Genomic DNA, 6320 nt, shown 5'->3' with positions numbered 1-6320 from the left:
CACAAGCATGCCAAGCACATAATCAAATCATGGGGAGACGGATAGCGTCATACGCTAAAAACCCCAAGCACGACTAAGGTTCAATAAATGACCTGCATCTCGAGAGCCATCCTGCTCCTATAATACCACAAGCTACACGGGACCATAACACATGTGTGAATAATCAAGTCGTCTCATAACCTACATGGCACAATAGAGTATTGCATGGAATATCTGACGACGGGAATAACATCCAATGCCTAAAGACTCCCCCATAAGCAATGCTATGCCGAATGAACACATTCGACCTAATGTAGAGCACACATTCACATTAGACCCACCAACAGACCTCAAGTCGATTCTGATCATACCATATTGGGCCAACAACCTTTCAAGGATCCACAATGGCCCTATTCATGGCACATACGAGCAGTTGACCAATCCGGAACAAACTCCCACAGTCTACAACCCAAGGGATAGAGCACCTTCCAGGCATAAACTCTCACATTTGTAATATTACTATAATCTCCATACTTGGTTTCAATCTTTAACAATCAAGTGACTAACATGTCACACCTATACAAATTTCCCCGTGGGGTACGCTCCCACGACTTTCTGCACCAGGCAGCAAAGTTCACACATCCATACCACCAACTGTACTAATTCTATCAAGCAAATCAAGAATCTACAAATCAATACACAAGGCCTCTTACACAGAACGTCGTTCTCAGGTGGCACCAAATAAAATACCAGCTTAATCTGAACATTTGAATTCTTCCCTGCTCATCCGAGCTCGTGACATTCTTGTCAACACTGAACTGCAACCTTGATCTTCAACTTCCAATTCCCACGCCGCTCACTGCACCTATCATGTCGCTACGTGAGGGTACAAGAATTCATTATAATCCCTGAATCCACTAGTAGAATAAACACTTCATTGGCTAGAAACCTTTCACTTAGCTCATTTCAGATGACCAAAAACAACATGCAACTAAATTCCTAAACCGCAAAAAATACAAACCCCAAGTCGTGATCTAAACCGCTATGACTCTTCCGGAATCCATTTACACAACAAGCCCATTTGAATCGAATACCTCCCAAATCAATTAAGTTATGGTAGCTGTCAAGCTCGCACATACAACCACAAACCACATGTATGACTTCACAAGCCGAAGGAACTGATCATTGCCACAATCATGCTGATTCTGCCATTACTAACCGGTACAACTTCTCCCAATTTACTCTCGACTTGCCTTAGAAATAATTATAGCTCCAATCAAACATAACAAACTAAATTCGCACTCAAACCGAGTGACCCAAATCACGAGACCAGATCGTCTCAATACTCATGAACCATATCATACCCTCCTTCGCACAATAGCATATCTAACCGGTACACCCATTCTGTAAGACCTTTCGCGAATCTGAAGCTATTTCTTCCTTTCCTCTAATACTGCACCGCGTACCTGATGATAACATAGAACACTCTAAGTCTCGTTCATAATCCACTGCAAAAACTCGATTCTTAACCACACAACGGACCCGAAATCCTTAGCAACTACACTAAAATTCTTGAACCTACCAGGACCATTGTTGATAGTCACTCGCTCTGACATGGTCCCGAATATAACCAAACTCCAACACTCTGCTAGATCATGAACACCCTCTCGAAGAAGCAACCGGCTGAATTCCTTTCCTTGTACATCAGCATAAACTCTAAGTCTTCCTGAAACCTGCACATGAGTCGAGAAGGCAAAGTATAGCACACATTCATCAAGTTCTTTTCTAGAATTACTCCTGTTGTCTTCTTTTCTTAGTTATAAATAATCCACAATTGCATCGATAATTAGAAACCGCACAAGCAGACAACCACGCAATCCATTTGTAGATGGTGGGCTCCCACACTTAGCATTAAGCTACAATTACATAAATCTAGAATCCACAAAGATTCTTCCTTCTTAATTACCATGATCTCGCACTTTTAACCCGCCAAATTTCTCCAAATCTTTTGTTAAACTTTTCATGAACATTCTGAATCATCAGCCACAACCACATGTTCGACCTTATACCGATTAGCAAGTAAAATTATTCGTAGAAACTTCATCAAACTCATGCATCTGACCTGCTCACAAGAGATATTCTACATGTGGAATTCCATACTGACATTTTCCAACGACGCTGCAATGGGTACAATTACCACGAATTCAGTAAACTCTCCTAAGCTCATGCTCGTCCACCAACTGTACAAGTCTATTCATTCCCTATTGACATCAACTGAAAGTCTGACAATACATTCCAAACTCAAAGTCACGTCATATCCCAATAACTATAATCAAGCTCTTACACCCCTGAACACTCCAAGAAAACTTCTTTCTGTCACATCCTACCTTTCTCAGCACACAATAGCCACCATTCCAAATAAAATCTGTAGGCCTAGTCACTGACCATTATGATTCCCAAATTGCTCTAAACTTTTCTCAAGGCTTGTGGCTATCCTACTACCAAATCCATATTCTACGCCACCACTCCCACTTCAGTTAAACCATCTCCTTTAAGCAACTTCTCGACTTTTGCTTTTTACATTTGACCTGCTAGCAATTCACACACTACAAGAAACCTCCTGCTATGTCCTTCCTTATCCTTCACTGCCCAAATGTTGCCTCGAATCAAATCCATACCTGTAGCACCTGAACTAATAAAATGCTACCAACTTTAAACCTCCGAGAATATCATCTTTCTCAATCCATCAATAACACCAACTCGATTCCAAAATCGCTATCTCTGATAACTACTTCTTAGGCTTCATTTCATAACACCCTGCTTCGAAGGCAAATCAAGAAGGTCATAACACTGGCGAACCTTAATGTGTTCAAACAAGGACAACGATACCACATCATAAATGAGAATTCCACCATGCTTGAAATATCAAGTCTCATTACTCCATCAACCAAAGCTTGAATATCCCTGGTCTGATTGCCCTTCCTCTGTTGGGATTAAATATCGAACCTCTAAACCACGCACTGAGAGATCCTCTTCTAGAGTTATTCACTGCCCCAACACATAGACAAGTACTCCACCATTACACCAACGATGTGCGATAACAATGCATGAACATCATAGCAATCTGTGCGTAGCCTCAAAATCATAAGAAATACATATACTGAGCTGAAATGACAAAACATCCTTTCGCAAGGCAACGATAATAGCCCGCTTGAATATGCAATAAAAATATCCTGCACCAAGTCTGCAGTACCACTACAACTCCTCGATACCTAATTGTTAACAAGCGCTTCACACCGCATAAGATTGAGTAGGAAGGAAATAAAGGCATAAGCCTCAAGGGAATCAAATCGCACGATGAGGGATCAAGAAAGGAAGTGCTCTTAACGGCTCTGTAGCCTCTCAGATATTTCCGTACCAATTCACAAGACTCTACTAGACTTGCTCATGACTTGTAAGACCCAAATGAACCTAACGCTCTGATACCAAGCTATCATGGCCCAAAATCCACTATAGATTATGATGGCATCTAACGCCGTCGTCAGGCAAGCCAACAGTGCTCAATCAACTTAGTTACTTTTTTTTTTGAAATCATAATTCTTATTAAGGAAGGGAATTTACGCTTTTAAACCCACGGAAATGTACATACTTAGTAGTTTATAAAAGAAATGAAAGGCGATAATGATGGATAAATCCATAGGCATCAACTAGCATACTCCAAGACTCGGTGTTACAAGTGCATGAGCCTTTACTAAGGAGTAAATAATAATACATCATCTATCTAGAATGTAAATGAGAGGATAAAATAAATAGTACGATGGAGACTCCGTAGACTGCGAAGCGTAGCCTGGAATGCAGCTCACATAAAGTCTCCTCAACAGTTGCGCCTACGCGCCAAGATGCTCACCAAATTAACCTGTCAGGTCATGCACATTTAGTGCAAAAGTGCAGCATGAATACATAAAATAACACATACCTAGTAAGTATCTAGCCTAACCCCGGAAAAGTAGTGATGAGGGGTTGACATCGACATTTACTAGAGGTCCAATAAAGAAATATAATAAATCATAAGCAGATATGAAGAACACAACAATAATGGGATAAATCTGTAAGTTACATAATCTTCCAAATATTTTTTTTAAAGTATGAATTTCTCAATCTTGTATTCTACCTTAATAGCTTAGAAGATGTCAAGTGCCAATATCAAATGAATAAGGAAATACCATATAAAATGCGGGCATCAATGGAAAGATAATCTTGTGAATCTTCGGACTGCCAGCGATAAAACGCATGATTTTGCCGAAGTCGTTCTGCCCGATCTAGAATAATGTGTACATTGTCGGGGGTCGAGCGGCACGAATCATAGATGCATCTATTATACTACTGAGGTGTTTGGCCCGCTCCACAAGAAAGGAAGGAAATTATCAAATTGTGAGACACATGCTTACTATACATGGGCACAAAGTGAATATAACATTTACCGTTTCTCAAATAACTTGCCAACAACTCAAGGTGATAAGGCTCAGCCTAATATATGTATAGATTTTTAAATCATTTTCAACTATAAAATTTAACTAATTAAGCCAGCAGAATGAGTTCAAATAATTCAACTATTGCATGATAAAGTCCTAAGTCTATCCGGACATAAACATGCTTTAGTTAAGTACGGACTCCCATCATCTCGTGCATACGTAGTACCCACAACTAGTTGCACATAACAATTATATACCCTAAGGGATAGTTTCCCCCTCACAAGATTAGATAGAAGACTTATCTCTCTCCGAAGTTCCATAACCGGCTCCAACGCCTCTCTAACACCTCAACTCCAAGCCAAATATTCCAAAACTAATCAAACAATGTGCACATCAATGAAACTATACTTTAATGCTTACAATTTAACAATTCCTAACTCCACTCGAAAAGTCAATAAAGTCAACCCTCGGACTCATGTGCCCGGATTCCAGAAATTTTTGAAGATAAACTGTACTCATAACACCACGAACTCAAATATATAATTTATTTCGAATTCCATGTCCAATTTCGTGGTCATAATCCAAAAATACCAATTTCTAGGCTTTCTACCAAAATTCCAAATTTTTACAAATTTTCATGTTCAAATCCATATATAAACCATGTATTTAACTCACAATATATGGAAATTACTTACTTTGATATAGATGATAAAAATCTTCCCTCCAAGAGCTCCAAAAATCGCCCAACCAAATGAAAATGTGAGAGAAATGGGCTAAGTCTCGGATTAAAACACCACATTGCCCAACAACCTTCGCACCTGCGGTTGAATAGCCGCTTCAGCGGCTCTGCACCTACGGAGAATCCATCGCAGGTGCGGCTCCAACTCAAACCAGCAGCCCTCGCTTATGCGCTCATGCACCTGTGTGATTATGTCCGCTTCTGCGGCCCAGAACTTCTTAGTCAACCTCCGCTTCTGCGATATCCCCTCCGCATTTAGCTTTGCAGGTGAGGAATTTTCCTAGCACCTGTGCTCCCAGACTCCCTTCATGAAAATTGCACCTGCGTGGTCGCATTTGCGGCCACTCCTTTCGTAGGTGCGATTGCACCAGACTTCGGCAGCATCAACAGGTTCTAAATTCCAAGTTTCAACCCATTTTCAATCAATTTCAAACCCGAGGCTCTCGGGACCCCCATCAAAAGATACCAACACATCTCAAAACTCGATACGGACCTAGTAGAAGCCTCAAATCATGCCAAACATATCAAAACTACGAATCAACGATCGAAACCTTTCTTTAAATTTTCAAACATTCAAACTTCGTCGAACGCATCTGAATTATACTTAAATATTTCGGAATGATGCCAAACTTTATGTACAAGTCAAAAATCATGATATGAACCTATTCTAAGGCTCGAAATCCTAAATGGACATCGATAATATCAAAATCCTCTTCAAACCAAACTTATGAAATTCTTAAACCCTCAAAATGCCAACCTCCTATAATAAGCGCCGAAATGCTTCCGGGCCACCCGATACTCAACTCGAACATACGCCCAAGTATAAATCACTATACGAACCTATTGGAACCTTCAAATCTCAATTCTGAGGTTGTTTACTCAAAAGTCAAACCTTACTCAATTCTTCTAACTTAAAGCTTTCGAAATTAGAATCTTCTTTCCAAGTTAACTTCGAACTTTTCGAAATTCAATTCCGACCACACATACAATTCATAATTCCTGAAGTGAAGATACTCAAGGCCTCAAATCACCGAATAATATGCTAGAGTTCAAAATGACATGTCGGGTAGTTACAGGAAATGTAACCCATATAGGGATCACACACATAGGTTCATTTTGAAAATTAAAAT

This window comes from Nicotiana sylvestris, chromosome 6 (assembly GCF_000393655.2).
Source record: "Nicotiana sylvestris chromosome 6, ASM39365v2, whole genome shotgun sequence".
Taxonomy (NCBI): domain Eukaryota; kingdom Viridiplantae; phylum Streptophyta; class Magnoliopsida; order Solanales; family Solanaceae; genus Nicotiana; species Nicotiana sylvestris.
This window is presented reverse-complemented; position numbering follows the sequence as displayed.